The sequence below is a fragment of the Schistosoma haematobium genome, chromosome 4, assembly GCF_000699445.3.
Source record: "Schistosoma haematobium chromosome 4, whole genome shotgun sequence".
NCBI lineage: Eukaryota > Metazoa > Platyhelminthes > Trematoda > Strigeidida > Schistosomatidae > Schistosoma > Schistosoma haematobium.
Window position 1 is genome coordinate 13129180 of NC_067199.1, and position 20331 is coordinate 13149510.

Consider the following 20331-nt stretch of genomic DNA (forward strand, 5'->3'; position numbering starts at 1 on the left):
TTGCGAATAGCACTGAATTCAGTACAAAACTTCATATGGCGAGCATTGGATTAATCGATTGTAGCGCGACTGATGTATGATATATCGTTACAGTTTACGAAAGACTAATTGTATGGACTTACTCAATAAGTTATGTCTGTTATAAATGCTTAATTATGTGATAATATAAATCTGTTTACACAGTAAACTATTGATTAATCGGTGATACTGCTCGGTTGGTTTAAAGTCAAGTTAGTTGATATTTTAGATCAATATGTAATTTCTTCAATGCCACATTCAATGACTTTAACTACGGAGTACAAGTCAATACTGAAATCTTTACAAAAGAATCATAAGGTTGTATTAAGACCAAATAAATGTTCGGATGTCGTCATAGTGAGTCGAAATGACTACGTGCAGAATATGCTTCAGATTGATATATCTAAGAAAGATTTTACTGTGGCGACTGAAGTCAAAATGAACAAACATTTTAAAGAAATTTTAAGAAAAGTTTATTGATGTTCCAGTTTAAAGCTAAAGGAGAATGTGTGCCTTTCATGTATGTTCTTTCTGAAGTCCACAAATTAAATATCTCTTTACGACCGGTTATTTCAATATTAAATTCACCGTATCATAAACTGGCTCGATGGTTAGCGAAATTATTAGAACGTATTTGCAGAAAAATGGCAAATCATACTTTATAAGGCACATTATAATCTCAACAAATTGATCATGTGGACAAATCAGATAAATTTGTGATATCATTTGATGTTTGTTCATTATTTACAAATTTTCCAAGAGACGAAAATTTAATATACCAGCATTCCGAATTACTTCCTTTGCTCCAAAATAAGAAAATTACTACTACTGTGCACGAAAGGGGTTCAATTCAAATTCAACAATCAGTTATGTAGATAAATTGGTGAGTTGGCCATAGAATCATCACTAGGCCCTATTTTGGCTGACATCTTTATGGTTAGTCTTGAAGAAACGAAACTTAAATAAGGAATCGAAGATGTAGAATTCTACAAAAGGTTTGTTGGTGATGTATTTCTTGTTTGTAATTGTATGAGTTATCCCTTACAGTTGCTCTACCAGTTTGATCAACCACATATTAACATCAAATTCGGGATGAAATATGAACATAATAATCAATTCAACTAGTTAGACCGGAAAAAAAAACAATGGAAGAACCGAGATCATATTCGGAAAAGAAAATAGTAGTTGTCGTGCTAGTTCCAAACTTTGTTTATTCAAAACCCTATTTAATAGAGCTAGAAAGTTGTGTTTAACCGAGAAAATACAGGACAAAACAGCATACATTGAAGAGTGTATTATAAAAAAACGGATATCCAAAGAAATTTATTATGAAATACGGAAAAGCAAAACAACTATTAACAGAAAACCTGTCTTCATCCATCTTACACTCAAAAGTAAAGATATTTCAAGCAGGATTGATATAAGAATTAAGGCAACTCAATAGAGAAGCTTCCCTTCAGCCCAACTATTTTCGGTGTATTACACCAGACGTTCTTTAAATCAATCAAAAGTGGGTCAATACTTTCTGAGGTCACCGCTGAATGTATTTACGAATTCACATATTCTTGTGGAATCAAGCATATAGGAAGGACTGAAATAAGTCGACCTATAAACATTTAGTAAATAGTTCACTCAAAATGCATATCTCAAAAGCTTTTAAACTAATTAACAGGCAACGTATAATAATTTTATTCAACTTAGCAGCGGTCATTTACATCAAGCGCTCTCGGTCTGACCTTTGTACATTGAATGTGTGGCGAATCTCTCATTACCACTGTAAGATAGTGACATTATTTTAACGCTTGTCGGTTACATTATCTCTATATTACGTCTTATAACGTATAGTAAAAATTCCTGTTGACGTTCACCCTCGACTTTAATTTTATACCAAATAGAGGCCTTGATTATCACTCATTTGTTTACAATTTGTTTTTGTTTATTATCTCGTTATTATCATTTACAAAACACCACCTGTAGCCCTTCTAAGATTATTGCCGGTCCCAGGCCTGGATAAAGAAGGGTGGTCGGGTATGGGGTCCGCAACTCCATCCCGTGGAAAACAGCCTTTCTAAAAAAACACTAATCCGAATAAACAAATTAAACGATTTAAACTCTGCTATTCGAGTTGGAGGGTCTTCTTTCATAAGAATTATGATGCCTCATAGTGAAAGCCAAGACTCTTAGAAAATCGCGAGACCAATGCCCCTTCTGCCAGTTAGATCAACAATTAATATAGGTACATGGAATATTCCGACAATTTGGGAGACTGAGAGGACCATTCAAATAGCTGCGGAACTGAGGAGATACAACTTGATGGTGCTCGGAATCAGTGAAACCTACTGGACCCAATCTGGACAGGAAAAATAAGGTTTGGCGAAGATGCTGTTGTATTCTGGTCATGAAGATAAGGATGCTTTGCACACACAAGGAGTCGAACTGATGCCTGTCAAAGAAGCAGGAAAAACATTTATAGGATGGGGATCTGGAGGACCCAGGATCATCAAAACGTCTTTCAAAACAAAAAAGGAGGGAATCAATGAATGTCATCCAATGTTAAGCAACCACTAATGATCGTAATGACGACAGTAAAGATCATTTTTATGAGAGGCTGGAACAAATCATGACGAAATGTTCAGGAAAGGGCCTGATCACCCCGATGGGAGACTTAAATGCCAAAGTCGGAATGGACAACACATTATATGAAGATATCATCGGACAACATAGACTGACTAGGAGAAAGGAATAAGAATGATGACAGATTCACAAAATTATATGCATTCAACTAAATAGTTTTATGTGGCATAAATAAAGCTACATGAGCCTCACCGAATCACACTACAGAGAATCAGGCCGATCATATTTAATCACTAAAAAGTTCAGAAGGTCAGTGGAAGACTTTGAAACAAAGATAGGAGCTGATATAACTTCAAATCACCACTTGGTAGTCGCTGGGATGAAAGTGAGGTTAAAGAAGTACTAGACAACTGAAGAGATAGCATTGCAAAGGTTTAATAAAGCCTTCATTCACGATACTGAAAAACTGAACGAAATTAAAATAGCTCTCAACAACAGGATCCAAGCCTTACAAGATCTACTCAAAGACGAAGAAGCTACTATAGAGGACAACTGGCTAGGGATCAATAAAGCACTAAATTCAATGTGTCAGGGGGTCCTGGGTCTCAAGAAGCACCTCTATAAGAAATGGATCGTTCCCCTTTTTGTATAATTTTATGTTCAACATATAAATATTGGTCAGTCTTAACTATTATGTTAAATACATTTTTTCTTCTTGTTTCTTAAGTTATTTTGAACTAAACTTCATTATGGTTTGTAATCAAAAAAGTTTTTTCAATAATGTTAATAATGTGAATTTAATCTGCTTGCAGTTGATGACAAGCCTAGAAATATGATTAATTCATATTATTCTGTGAATCTTATTTTTGCTTTATTTTAACTTATCAATGGGTCAGGATATATATAAATTAATCGTAGAAAACGTGGTGCATTCAAGTATTATTTTGATTTATTTTTGGAGCCAAACAAATCAATATCACTAATCTTTATGTTCTCAATACTTATCGTCACATTCACGGTCGCAGTAAATAGTACCAGCCAATTAAGTATTTTGTAGGCATAGCAAAGCTTTCTTACCGGTTTAACAGTCAATGCTCATTTGAAATGGTACATATGTGTTATACTTATTATCCCATACTGTGATTCCTTCAATGCAAAAGGTTTAACTCATTTCATCAAGAACAATAGAAAGAAGATTCTGTAGCCCAAATAGTTGAGAATTCTATGAATGTGTTGAAAATCACATAAATCAAATTAGAAAAAGCAGTACTTCTCGATTAATCAGATATTTCAAATAAAAATAGACTAGTAGGACGTGTATAGCTTGTTTACTAAGAAGATAAATCATGAAGAATATATGTTTTGCCTATTACGCATCTTTATTTTTTATGGTAGGAGTATACGATAGCATAGGTACGGTCTTAAGACAACCGTATTGAATTTCAGCCTGTTGTTAACCAAACAGAAAATAACTATTGCTGATGAATAGTTCACAGAAAAAAGCAATAATATCACTAAATGTAAACATACTTTACATAAATAAATAATCTGTTGAAGCTTTCTACAGGTCATTATGTCTGTTAATGGAAACAACAACGACATATAATTCCTTACACAAGGATATAGGTTGTCCGTCTTCTCAAACTCTCATACGAAGGAGTCCTGACGTTGTTCTTGGTTAGTGTCTGAATTGAAGGTCTAAGGTTAGATTTGCGTGAAAATTAAGGGTTTAGGTGATAGGACTGACTCATGTTATACACTATCTACATGAAGAGAATTGAGTATTTAATACAAATCACACGATCATCTTCATTCTGTAATGGCGAACAATAATTTTTCATTATCATTTTAATGATTTAACCTCTATACGAAGGTTCTTGTACTACCTATTTAATAATGTTATAAAGTAAGATTCGTTCTCATTTTTCAACCTAATTCTTAAACCCACAAGTCTCATACGGTCCTCTTAGTACTATCCTTTTGCCTTTTTCTTACGAACATTTATTTTTTACTATAAGCTAAAGAAGGCAAATGGATTTACTTCACTTCTTATTCAAAATAATCAATTTCGGCATTTTACTTTGAAGAAAAAAAACAGAATATGTCTTTGTATATTAACTATGATATTGTAGTTTCATGAGTCGTATGACAATTTAATTATATATTATCTAAATTGATATCAATACATTAAGTAAATGTTTAATGTTAAGTAAACTTAGTTCATATTAATACAGAATACTTTTATAAATACTATTGATAAATACAATCTAATAACTGTGACGACGGACCACGAGTGAACTCGAGGAAGCTGTGGGAGGCTCAGAAGGAGCCGAAGATATTCCATCCAATCACCTCCCCTTCTTACTTTGATTCAGGTTCATTTTCTGGGTTAGCGTCTCTATTATGCGAATCTGGAGCTGTTCGAAACGTTTTTCTTGACGTTCCAGCAAGGCTTCAAATTGTTCAGAGGTAAATGACATCTTGGTACGATACGATGGAACGAAAAGTCAATTTTCGATTGATTTACTCATTATGAGCTTTGTTCAAGATTACTTCCGTTTTGATTCGATGTAATGATTACTCAATGTAGTATTTGTTTTTCTTTTCTCGTATGATATTTTATTCTGTATAATATACGATATTCTTGTATTCCATTGACGTGAACTATCCTCAGTATGTGATTTGTTATAACTCTAAGTAGTTTTCATATATGTGACTACATCCTAATTATCAATCAAAATGGGTGTACAATCAATATACAAATGAGTGTATTTTCTACTAGAATCGTCGTCGTGTTTTTGGGTTAATAAATCGTCACTTATACCAGTCTTTGTGTTCTTACTTTCGCGTCGTGGGAATTGCAGAGGTCCCTCGTTCCGAGTATAAGTGATAAGCGTTTCCGACATAACAATTAGCGACGACCAGATACAAAAAGTAGCATTAAAAGAGCCAAGACAATAAGCATTCAAACGACAAGTTATAACAATAACATATTTATTAAAGTGTAAATCAAATTATCAATATGATCCATTAGTAATTATTTTTGATCATTTCCATAATATCAATGTTAAAAATTTGTTTCAACTTAAAAATCATTACAATTATTGTATATAGTTAATCTGTGTATAAAATAACAAAGATATTGTTCAGTGATAGTTAACAAAATGCTATGATTGTTAATTTAGTTAATATCCCAATTTGAAGACCAGTTATCAAGTGTATATTCTAAGAGTTTGTCGACTGTTTATCATTTTAATAATTTGATCACAATTTAAGGAATTAATATTTTATCTGACCAATGACCACAAAACCTCTTCTGATACTAATCGACATATACTCATTAGTGACTGACTTCAAGAGGTATATCCTGGGGTTCTAGTGAGAAGTAGTGACCAATGGAGTTCAACTGGGTCAATTGTGAGTCAGTAACTCACTGATGACAATGGTGGATGTGTTGCTCAATTTCATGGATAAGTTGAAGTTAGACATTAACACCGTTGGATGCCGGCCGGCTAAATGGTCTAGTGGTTAGGCGCTCGGGTGCGAGACTGATAGGTCCTGGGTTAGAATCTTACGAGGCGGGGTCGTGGATGCTCACTGCTGAGGAATCCCACAATAGGACGAAACGGCCGTCCAGTGCTTCCAGCTTTTCCACGGTGGTCTAGCATCAATTGACTCATGATCTCAACTACTGAAAAAAGTCGTTGCTTATTTGAAGGTTAGTTTTTTTAATCCTTAGAACTATTGGAAACCGATGAACTGTAAATGTGTTTTTTTTTAATACTAGCATACCTATTGCAGAAGTGATTTAAAATCGAATGAAACAATACCAAAAGGTTCTCATCAACTGAAGTGATTTATGGCATGTAATATGTATACGTAACCACTGTATAACTTGACATTGTGTTTGATGGTGTAGGAGGAGTTTAGAAGAAATCTATCAGGAGTGAAACCTTGAATAACTCGATATTTTGTAAGTTTAATGTGCACAATCTATTCCAGTGCAGGGTACCTCATAGCCCAGTGATATTTATTCGAATTGAATTAAGTGGTTAAACCCCACTGACAGAAAGTTGTGGACTTGAGTTTCCTGCTGGTTTACATTCGTTAGCTACGTACATCTGCACTATCGAATGGATTGATAACTCTCCTGTGGGTTTGGAACTCTATGTGACGTATTGACAATAGTTGGGTGCCAGGAAACTTGGGCAAAAGGCATCCTGGAGATCCTCTCCAACTACCAAGTATCAAAAGTTAATGACCAGAAAGTTGAGTCAACTAGACTGGTGCCCACACTTCAACTTAATCCATAGAACTTGGTCAGCACGCACTACTAGATACATAAATAATGTCAAGGAACCAATAAATTCTCCTGTAAGCATTTATCTATTAAAGTGTCGTTTAGTATTCATCAATCGAAAACAGTTTCATTTTATTATTTACATCAGATTTATCATAACAGTTTCTAACATTCTGATTTCTCTACTTAACTCTTTACATAGTTATATTAATTTCACTAAACATTATGAGTACAGTGATTTACCGTTACTCAATTTTGAACTTTCTTGAATTTGTATATTTTGTTCGTAAGTTTTCGGACTGAACAAATTTCTTTCTCATCGTACATTGTTATGACGATTCCTGGTTGTGTTGTTTTACGTCTGATCAAGACCTTCATCCATTTCAAAGGCTAAATTAAATTATTTTTCTGAAGAAATAAGCTTTTACAAATACACAAACTGTTATGAGAGACTCATACTGTCTCATACATTTCAGATTGGTTAAAGCAGTATAAGAGTTAATGTTAGTAAAAATAAATAGATGTAGTCATCATGTGTATGTTACATTTCTGTATACAAATCCACATATTTAATATGAGAGTAATTAGTAAAAATGAAAGAAGCTAGTCAATCAAGTGTTTCATATATTACTGTCAATACATAATTATCATACTAACCGCTGTTATTCTAATCCATGACTGACATTGATAATAGTAATCATGTGTTTATAGACTTTATTTTGTGAATAAACATGTTTTTTCATAGCGTAAAGCCTGGTTTGATTTATTTTTGTGTAAAGTTTAAGGTCTCTCTACACAATATTTTTTGGTCGATGTCTAATTATTGGTTTACTGTGAAACTATAGACATGTTAGTTGAGGTTGTGCTTTTCTCGGAAAGCATAAACGAAACTAACCTAACACTGTCATCTTTGATTTCACTTGACTATATTATGAACTAAATGTTTTGCTTCTACAAATCATTTCAAAGGGCATTAAGTAATACTGAGTGTAGAAGATAGTGAAGTAGGACTGGGACAATATAGTCAAGTCATTGAAGCCTATATTTTAAAATGAGTTCATTCATTGTTCAATAAATAGCTTTCAGAAAGCTTAACGGTTATCGCATCAATTTCTCAGATAACCACTGTTGGAATATCTCAGTAGTGGCATTTTTTTACTGTTTCACTGGATAATATGAGTACAAATCCCAGTCTGCCAGTCAGTTCGTTATAGGCAATGTAGAACTTGGCACATATGTGCACCAGTTCAGGTTATCTATCACAACATATCAACACATCGAGATGAAGTCATTAAGATGAATATCAATAGTACTAGTGACAAAAGTATCAGTAGTAGAAGTTATAGTAGAACAGATTAAATATAAACTACATGATTCCAGAAAGATAAATTACTGATTGTCGGTCGTATGGTTTTTTCAGTTCCAACTCAGAAATTTAAAGGTAAATCTATTTGTTGTAAAATCTGAATGTAGGATCGTTTATACTCACCACATAAAAATCTCAAACTGAAACAAAACATTTGTTCAGTATCCCATGGTTCATGACTTACTGTAAGTTGAATTTATCTACCCGAAACTTCCTAATTCAATCTGTGACAAATATTATCTGCAAATTATGCCCATTTCTAATAGGTCTATTCATCAATACTATAATCATATATTCACTAGTAACTTATTCGGACATATGGCCTAGAAGTACTAGGGATAAAAAGTGACCTCTGGAGTTTAGACATATCAGTGGTGATTCATTTGTAATCAGAAATATTAGACGACGTCATGATATATCACAAGTTGATTGAAGATAGAGGTATTTTCCACTGGATAGTAACCTGACAGTTTAATGGTTAAACGTTCTCCGGTATAGCTGAGGATCTTAGGTTCGACAGTACACGCTACCGGGAAGATTTATACTAGGATGAAACAGCTGTCAACTGATATCACTCTATATTGTTTACCATCTACTAATGTTTTAACTAAGAGCTCTTTAAAACAATTTTTTGTGGGAGGATAATATATGTATGTTTCAGCGCAATTCCTTCCATTTGTCGCACTGATAAAATATGACAATCGAAATGATTTTAGTGGGCTCATTATAGCAGTATCTGAATATGTATATAAATGTTCAGTGTATGGGTGTGTGCATAATCCAAAGCGAAACCAGAAGAGATTAGAAACTCAGTGCCGTTGTCTTTCTTTTTCAGAATAATTCATGATATCATAAGTGTTCATTCAAATAAATCTATATACTATCTCTTTAGTTTTATATTTGAGTAACTTCACATCTAAATTTAGTAATATTTATATTTTAACAACAACTATACATATACATATTCAAATATTTGTGTTTATGTTTGAACGCCATGAAAATTGTTTATTAAGCAAACAACATAAATATTTTTCTAATGTTTATTCTCACTATTTCACTTATAATTTCCCATCAATTTTCATCACAAATCAGAAATTCTAGAAAATGATCTCATTAGAAAGTTCCTGTCACAAGGAATATTTTATTGAGGGTAGTTTATGTATGAATTTGGAGTCAATTTTCATCATGTAGTGACTTTAACATGAAGTATCAATGAAAACTAGATAATACTTGACTTACAGTGTAAAAGTAGTTTGATGGGTAGACTAATTACTGGCTATAATTGGTTTGCACATTTATTTTCACTGGTTTTCTTCCTTAACTTGAAATTCTTAATTAATTTTCAACTAAGATTATGAACTGATCAATATTAAACTGCCATTGAAAACCTGGGAGCACTGGACTGTCATTTCGTTCTAGTATGAAAATGAAGGTCTGAGGTCCGAGTCCCGCGTGCGAGATCTCAGATGTGCACTACTGACAAGTCCCATAGTAGGACGAAACGGCCTTCCAATACTTTCGGGTTTTCAGTGGTGGTCAAACATTGATCGATTCATGATCTGAATTAAAACTTAACAATATCAACGGTGCTATACTGATAATTGTTAACTGTTTTGTTTTACTAACTGATGGATTGAACGTTTTTCTTTCTTTCTGTTAATAACTGAATAATATACGTAAAAAGTTTGTTTCTTCTTAATGTATATGTTGATAATATAATCAAAGTAAACAATGAAGCCTTCACGGTTTAATTAGCCATCTCAGAGAACATCATATCTCTGAAACATGTTTCTTAAGCTACAAAGTTTTTTAATCATCTTGAAATTATGAAATTATAATGTATACTAAGAAGCATTTATAAGGTTGACTCATTTCAAGTATAAAACGTGATTGTATACATTGTGTATGCTTTTAGTTTTTTTTATTTACTTATGTTGTAAAACAATTTAAGAGGTCATTATTGTATGTAGTTAAGTATTAACAGGTAGTAGATTTCAAATTTTTAAATGAGTGACAACATGTACTTCAGTAATCTGGATCTTACTTATTCTAAAGTATTTACTAATACCAATTCTATTATTCTTAATGCTTTACAAAGTTCTATTGTTTATGGACAATTATCCATTTTGTTTAATCATTTGATTTTTGTTCACTAAACTATGAGCTTTTCTCACTTCTGATTGAATCATTTTGAGCAACTAGATAGTATATTACTTACCATTTTAGTAAATGTTTACTTCAAAATTAGTCGCGCAAACTGTCCACAATGAATGAGTTACATAATGTAATATTACATTAAAGTGGAAAATCTAACAAAACTCTAGATTATGTCTTAGTAGTGAATTTTACTTAGGTATTACTGGATTTCATTTAGCGTATTATTTATAAAGCCTAACATTCTTTTGTATTATTTAGTGTGATATTCGTTCCCTATGACATGTAACATTAGTTCTGCATTAACTCAGTGTAAAATCCATCCTTACACTAGCACTATATTCAGTTTTGTATGATATTCATCGGACAATCATCAAATGGCAGTAAAACTATGCATAAATCAGTCCAGATAATAAAATCATTATCTGTCATCAACTATTTTGTTGTGTAAATCTGAGTGTTGTTCTGTTTGAAACATTCTGTTTTTCCGCCTAAAACAATTGTATACATGGATAATTTCGAATGTGTTGTTCCCATCTAATGAATTCAAGTCATTGCTAGCATCACATGAGAGGCAGTTTTTTTGGTACCTATTTGAAGTTAACTGAAGCGTTAAGTATTAAATTCCTCAACTATCAGTGAGCGGTTATTTAAATGAAGTTGACAAGGAGCTGAGAAAGTTATCTGGTTTTCTATTTGATCCTAAAACTAGAATCATGTTCCATGCCTGTTACAACGAATGTAAAGATTTATCTAGAATTGAATTCAGTGACCTAGATAGTGCTGAAAGATGTGTTTACAACAGAAAGTTGAGATCAGGTAAATATGCTAAGTATAGGAATATAGTTTGATTAAAAATATCTAAAAATATCGATTTTAATAAGACAGTTCTTATCTTAAAAATGATTTTTGGTGATTTATTTTCACTATTTAGCAACCGCTATAGTACTCTAAAAGTCTCCAGAGAATCGAATGATGATTCTCACACGTATGTGTGTAAGCTAGAAAAACCATCTCAACGCTTCATTTTGGATTTATTACTTTAATATCAATTGTTTTTTTCTCTCGTCTTGTATCTCTCAATTCTCATGATCCAATGAAATAGATCATCAACTCATCATTTTGTTTACTCAAATTTTTTTCCTTAAATGCTTTCCTACCTAGTCAATACATTTTTCATTGAAAACAAATGAATTCAATGCATGGAACAAATTCTTTCAAGTTCAGTTAAAAATATTAATACAAATGAAGAGATTACGAAAACTGTAGCATATTTAGCCACAGAGTCCTCAAATATAGTTTGATATATGATAAAGATCAGTGATTTATTCGTTCTAACTGTTCCCATAAAACTTAAAAATGTTCAAACAAGTACCCTTAATAGTAAAGAAAATTCTTTTTCTATAATATTCCAATGAGTAGAAAAAATCAAATTTTGTTTGTTGTTTCATGACTCAGTGTAAGTCACTTCTTTAGAGAATAAATAATTTAAGTATTTTTAATGATTCTATTCAAATATCTAATAAATTTTCACCTTATCCTTGCTTTTGTGAAAAAGTTATCTTTATAGATGTACTGTGGTGTGTGCTACTTATATTGACATAAGTAGTATATGATGTTAGTCGTGAACAGAAGGTCTGGCAGCAGAGAGACAAGAGGATCGAACAGTAAAGAATGGAAACAAATTTAATTTGTATGAAAATGCAAGAACAATGAAGTCTGAGTGATTTTGGGACAATTGGTGGACATTTTGCAAATTAAGCATTTACTTTATGATTGTTAGATTTTATTAACAAGTCGTGTAATTTTGTGTTAAATACATTCGATTGTCCCCACCCGTGTTTTGTTCACTACAGTATAAGTATACATTTTGATACATTGAGATCTGAATATAAAAATATTAAGCTATAAATAGTAGTATGAAGGATAATGTATTTTAGTAGTCAATTTTTCATTAAGTAGTATATGAAAATATTTTTTTGGATTTAAAGATAGTTTTCCTTAATAAGGTGTTATCAACTAATGAACTGCACAAAATCTCAAAGCATGCGATAGTTGTTTTATATTGAAATATTCAAAGTTTTGTTGAGTCAAAATTGAACATTCTATATTTTCTTGTATCAATTAACGCATTCATTATCATTGGCAATATTTTCATCACTTCGAACAAACATAGTTAAACTCTTCACCCAGTAACGTCTTAGTTGTTTATTGATGAAAAATGTTGACAGGAATTATCGATTTTCATTTACTTTAAAAGTCTAATTGATTGTTTTATGAAGAATATCTTGATGTTTAAGGGAAAATGTTCATGAAGTTAAAGTAAGCCGGTAAATATAAATATGAAGATGATAAGATGTAATAAGTATAGATAATGAATGAAAAAGACTCACATTTAAAGACTCCTGATTCAATTACTCTATTTGTAAACTTTCAGATAGCACTTATCATAACTCATTTGAACTCATATAACAAAGATGATATGACGTTGTAAAGTTTCGATAAATAAAAACGTGAAATCAATAATCGTTTATTTGACATACAGCAGCATAAGAGTAAGTAAAAAGGTTTATGTACTTAGAAGTTTAGAAAGAAACTACCATTTCAAATTTATATTTACACACGATAATGAGATTAGGAGATTTCATGTGTACCAGATATCAGTTGAAGTGTATAGTTTGTACAATATAGTATGTTAATGGATGTATTGGGTATTTTTAAGGTACGAGAAAGCCCTTTTCAATCTCCATTGTTTAACATCAATGGTTTAGTTATATCATATTTGTATAACCCTTAGATTTGAATTTATTTTAAGTGATTGTTCACTTAGCTATTTCCTCCAACCTAACATATTTTTATTTAGTTTCTATAGCTAATCTGAAAATAATTTAATAAGCATTAGTAGTAAGCTTTAGTAATTGGTAATGCACTTAATCTGTCAATATATTAACTAAAGAAATACAGTTCTGTCCAATATATAGTCTATTGCACAGTAATTACAAACTTGTTTGATAAATATTACCATGTGCTGACTAGTGACTAGCTTAGTAAAAGAATTCTCGGAGTTCTAGTGAGAGGTCGTGATCAGTGAAGCTAATCCGTGTCGGGTAGAAACAGGTATGGTCGCGCAATTTCGTGGATTGGTTGAGGTTAGACATTAACATCGTTGAATGCCGGCCAAGTGGCCTAGTGAGTTAAATGTTTGCGAGTGGGACTGAAGGCCTTAGGTTCGAATCCTGCAAGGAGGATCGTGGGTGCGCGCGGTTGAGGAGTCCCACAATAGGTCGACACGGCCGTCCAGTGCTCCCAGGTTTTCAATGGTGATCTAACATCGATCGGTTCGTGATCTCAATCAATAAAATGTTTTTCACTTTGATTACAGTTATTTCAAACAATCTAAAAAATATTTGATTATTATGAACGGTAAATAATAATCTGTATTCCATGTATGTATTTAACAATCGAAATAAATAAAATCTAATATATCCCTATCTCTAATTTTTTCAGAGATTCATTTCAGATAATGAAAGTGTATTATAAATCATAGGAGAAATGTTTTCTGCTCTACAACAAAAATGTTTCATTTCTCAATAAATAGTTAATACTTTCCTTTAGAGCTATTTCTCATATTTAACTCCGCCTGTAGCTCTTCTAGAGTTACTGCCGGTCCCAAGCCCGGGTAAAGGAGGAGGGTTGGGCATGGGGTTAGAGACCCCATCCCGCAGAAAACTAACTCGCTAAAAAAACGCTAACCAATATTTCTCATACTTAACTGAAGAAGAAAATTTCTATACTCTAAAGCTACAAATTAACTGCACTGACTTTTGTAACATACATGAACCATAGTTTAAGTGTGAGAAATGAAAAAAATAATACTTTTCACAAGTCAATAACCATGTAATCTAATCAAGTGATTTAAGCGGTTTCAAAATCATGTGAAGTTGTTAACAAAAATGAATTCGAAAGCGACTTTTCAGCTTTATCAGTTTACTTGATGATATTCTTATTTTGATCTTTCTTTCGTTAGTAATCAGTAATGACTGTTTCCTATGTCTATGCCTAACAAAATAATTTATGAAAGTTATACTGAGTGTAATTAAATTATAGTATCTTCTATGATGCCGAAATGCTGTTGACCTGATAATTTTCTTCATGAATGATTTAATATGTAATACAATTCTAGTGAAATTTTGTTCTCTAAGTTAGATGGTTTAGTCGTGGAGCTTTCATCGTTCTTCTAGACGATATCTTCTGTACAAACTTCAAGTAGAAATGAAGTATTCGAATTTCTCAACATATGATTCATAGCTCGTCTTGTAGATCTTGATCTTCATTAGTTATTGTTGACCTCTAACCTGTAAATGTTTACCTATCATTTGTGTAGAAAAGACATAAATTTCTAACCGAACGCAAAAGTAGTATGTATTTATTCTGAAAGATGCATTAATGACAGAGATTATTATAATAGTTAGTGTGCTTTTTTGCCTTAATATATATGTCAGCCTGACTGTATTCACCGAGTATTACGATGCAACAATAGGTAAATGATTGAATAAAGACTAATATAACTCAAAAGAAGAAACCAGGTAAAGAGTGTAGATTAAAATTTGTTTTACACCATAAATAAATCAAAAGTGAAGTGTAAATATACTAAGTTTTATGTTTTTATTTGAACTAGTCAATAGTCAAACTTGTATAAATTGACTGAATAATATTGGACTTTAAATGATCAGTAGCACAATGTATAAACACAATTTAACAATACACTATGATTAAACTGTTAGAATCAATTTATTGAGTTATATAATCAATCCTTCTTAACAGTTGACAAGTACATTATAATTACACTTTTGTTTGTAACGAAATATGACATAAAGAAATCCAAAACATTCAAATTTTATTTTTTTAATTTTTTTTTTTGAGGATTCGTCTTTTACAAGTAGCTGTTGGCATAACTAAATTAAGACAATGAACATGTAAGTTCTTTTAAAATATTGAAATGTTTTTTTAATGTCCAAAAATCAAGTTAAAAACAACAGATGACTTGGTACTATTATATGTGATGTAAATAATTACGAAAGTAAATGTTTAATATCATACATAGTGGAATCAGATGTGTCTTAATTAGTTCTATAGAGATTTAATAATTTCAGTGATTAAGATCATGAGTCAATTGAAGCTAGACCATCATGGAAAACCTGGAAGTACTGGACGGCCGTTTCGTCCTATCATAGGATTCCTCAGTAGTGCGCACCCACGACCTCGCCCCCTGCGAGATTCGAACCCACGACCTACTGGTTTCGCGCTGTATTTATTATTATTAGACAGACGGTGGCGTTTACTCTTTTGTAACTGAAAAAAATTATGCTTCATACAAAACATTTTCATTTACGTACTATTCGTGATCTAATCACTATTATTATCCTAATTACACTTACATATTAGAGTATAAAACACATGGCGATAAATTAAAGTAGGAAACGGTTTAAATAATTATGTTTTTAATAGTTGAATTAATGACTCAATTGAAGCTAGACCACCATGGAAAACCTGGAAGCACGATCTTTGATCGTCGATGTACACTGCTGAGAAGTCCCGTACTAGGATGAGACGGTTGTTCAGTGCTTCTAGGTTTTTCAGCTGGTTTAACTTCAAATGACTCATGGATTCAACTATTAAATTACTAAAATTTCCACAAAATCCTCTTTTGATAATAATTTTGTTTTTCTTGGGCTGCACAAGAGATTTACGTTTTTTAAACCAGATCCAAACAAAATGCATCACGTTGTCGGATCGCGTCGCAAAACTGATTACTCGTTATTGAAGACAGCTTAATATGATTAACGAATAAAAATAATCGATCCCCATATGGAGGTATTTACTCATCAAATTAATTAGTGATGACTGGATTTTGTTAGGGTTTGACTTAAAAATCGGTAGTACAGGGGGAGTTGCTTCAACTTTACACACACTATTGTTTTTTGACCAGTAAATCATTTGGACACAAAAGTTCCGGTCAACTATTTTAAACTACAGAAAACTAAGAGAATTACATAATAAATAAAAATATCCAATTTATTATCGTCAAACGAGTCATGTAAATCTGCCATTGGCTACCATGAAAGTAATTGTTAATTTTAAAGACTAATTTAATAATTTTTGCATACAGTAAAACATATTACTAACTTATTGATTATCAAAGTTGATGTGGACAGAGAAACAATGAATCCATGAAAACAACAGAAACTATTTTTGAGGACGTTATTTCACTTAATTCAAAGTTTGTAAAATACTAACATATAGTTCAGTCCCTAGATTATTCTATAAACCATGGGCTTAAGTTTGATTTATGATTTACTGCCATACCATTTTCTATTCCAAAGCTATTGTTATGTAAGTATAACTTTTTGTACTCTGTTTTTCTATCCTAATGCCTGGTTTAGGCAAAATTGTATTTTTCTAGTTCTTTATGCGTTGTGGTCATGTTAGTCATCCATTTATTCATTTATCTTTTTGCACTAACCAGAATCGGATTTGGGAATTGAGACTAAACCGAGTATCATTCCAGTTGACTCGTCTTCTCTCGCCCTCTCTTTTGTCAACCAATCAGGTGATTTTCGTTTCTCTGCTCAAGGTCGTTAGTGTCGCTCCGGACTTATGCATTTCTAGACTCAAGGTTGAACCAGTTAGCCTGTTATGTCAAGGCCTTAATCTATGTAGAGACAAATTATCTCGTGTGTGTTATTGGCTAGACAAATCAAGGATGTAACGAATTTATTCAACTCTTAGAAGGTATAAGCTTCAATTACTTATCTTAAGGTATCGTTGTCTAAATATATATGGAAAAGTATTCTGAGATTATGATGAGTTCGTCATATGATTACTTAGATTTTGCGGTTGACATTAATTGACCGGCCAATATGATTCCCTACCACCCATTTTTTAAAAATTGTGGGGTGTGAATGAAATTACTACAATCTCCACAAAAACCCACCTGATATTAATTTAGGTATCGTTGATTGGTGGACTTGTTTTGCAAGTGTGTGCTCAAGTGATAATGAACAAACATTTTGTTACCTTTAATAATTTTGTAATTAGTCGTAAACTGTTCATCTTTGTAATCTGATTAGTTGAAATCGAAATCGCATCTAGAGCTGTGATTGGATGTCAGAATTTTCGTTTTTTACATTTGAAATTTAATGATAATGAATAATTTTTTTGTGTAATCTTAGTCTTGAAAAAATTTTAGACTTTTGAAGAAAAAGACACTAACTTAATTGCATTACCGTGCAATCCTACTGTTAGTGAATGTGTATTGGGATAAATTTTTGTTTTCCGATCAAGTATACCTTGAATTGAAGTCGTTAGTTATCTTGACACGAATTATTATATGTATCTCAGTAAAAGAAAGTTTTTGGGAAAAAGCAACTGAAAACCGGTTCGAATATTTGATAATAGTGATTACTGAATGAGGTCGGTAGTCAAATATTTAATACCAAATTAATAAACAAATTATCACCAAAGTGTGTGCATAGGTTTTTTTGGAACACATGGGGTGTTAATGGGGAAAAGAAATCAACATATCAATAAATCATTATGATAACTTACTGGTTGCAATATTTATAATTCAGGTGAAGCAATCATAGACCATCATTTAATGAACTGACTTTGACAGTATATGAAAGTAGTTATAAATTTTCCGAAATAGACACTTAATATTTAGTAAACGATTATTTTGTAAATGGTCATTCATAATGAGAATTAGACAACGTTAGATTTAAATGTGGTTAATTTGGAAATCCATTGAAACGGTTCATTATTTTCACTTGTAAATTATTTGTAGTTCTCTATTTTAAAATTAATTTTTTGGTCGTAATAAGAACTAGTGTGTTTAACCAGTCATGTGTGAAAATTGTTAACCGCCTTAATATGAAACCTGAATTATCTAGACATTATGAATGTAACCATTTTTGACAAGCATTTGAAATATCAGTTTCATGAAGTGTAAATGAACAAGCCTACGTCGTCTGACTGACTCAACAAATATCTATCGACTTTAAACGTATAAATATGAATAAGGTCAACTGTATCAATGAACATTTACAATGTTATTATTATTTATTTTCCTTATTATTATTATTATCTCAATTGACAAGATTCAATTCTCCTACTGTGCATTTCATTGACACAAAATTTTTTGTATTTTCAATTTCCCTATAATGCTTAGTCACTTATTGTGAGTGAACACTTTACTGCATATCATCCCGACCTTTAATGAATGACCTTTCTAATTTGCAAATATTACAATTTGTAAGTATATATATGTCGTAACAGATGTAAACGTTCACCATTGTTAACACATTACATTGTCAAATTCATTAATGCCATGACATATTTTTGGCCTTTATAAAATATGGAAATTATGGACTAATAACTGTATAGTGTGATGATGAAGTTTATGAAAACGATTGTTCGTTAAATTGTTTTTTATTTTTGAATATTTTATGAGAATTTTTATTACTGCTACAATGTGATTGTAGCAGTAATTAATAGTTATATAGCTGTGCAAATGAATACGGTGATATAATCAGTAGTTATGAATTACAATGAAGGCTTAGTTGACGATCAGACGTACTTCTTACGTATGCATAGTTCTGGTTTCAGGAACTTTTAATATAAAACAAGAATATCAAAATTCTTGTTTTTTGTATTCATGAAACGGCTAACAATCTTATTTCTTTTTACACTTACTATATGACCTTTTATCACATGAATCATTTCAACGATGATGGTTTCAACTTGTTTTCTAATGTCATTATTTTATTCATAAGGAAGATAATTTTCTTCATTGTGTTTACTTCTCTATGAGCTTGAATCACATTCATCTTAGTAATAATATTCACTAATAAATGTTATCATAAACTTATTCACCTAACGAGCAAATTAGAATTTTCACTATATTGAAATAGTCCTATGAAAATGTACTATTATTAGATAGTTTACAAAAGTGTTACTAAAACATGAACAGTAATCACATTATTTTAAATATAAAATTACTAGATTAGTCTTCATTAGATGACAAAATCTTGTCTAAGTTTTCCTAACCTTTATATCTAATAAACGTTAGAAACAAGTTTACGAATACATGAGCGATAATCGCTTTTCCATTATTAATCTCTAAGGGATATCTAAATTCATTAGATATTAATAAGTGCTTAATCACTTGACCTTTGCCATGGAAAAAAAATAGAGAAAAAATAATGGTAATCAAATTGTGGGTGGCCCTGAAAAGGGCCTTTACTCGTTCTCGCGGTCGGACGTCGTAACTATTAGTTTGTAATGGCACCACAGATAGGACAGTGCACGGCTCGTACGTTCGGTGATGGGTCATAAGCACAGAACCTATGAAACGTTGCTTCACAAGGACAGGAAACCCAACCCACTGCCTCACTAGTTTCACATGGCGGCTGTGCAAGATTACAGATGTCGCACAAACGGTTCTCTTCATCTTCTTCTTCATTTTGGAGGTCCCGTTCCGTTAACACTTTGTACCGCAAATTACAGACATCTTGATCAGTCAGACGTTTCCCATAAGATTGGTAAACAAAATTCTTTATGTGGAATGCAGCGGTACCGGAAATCAGCAGCGGTCTCACAGTTTCAAACTCCCCATCCGTTAACCTGCGCATCCATGAATTACCCTGGTACCTCAGGGAATTGCACTCGTGATTGTGATGTACATTCCCACGTACAACAGTCCAATAGCCGTCTATAATCTTACAAAACATAAATGCTGGACATTGGGTGTTCATAGAAGCCCTTCATTAAAAAAAATTATAAAACAATTTACCAAATTACCTCCTCCGTCTAATACGTTGTGACGAACCGCTAGATCTTATACGCCCATTTCGCCAACACA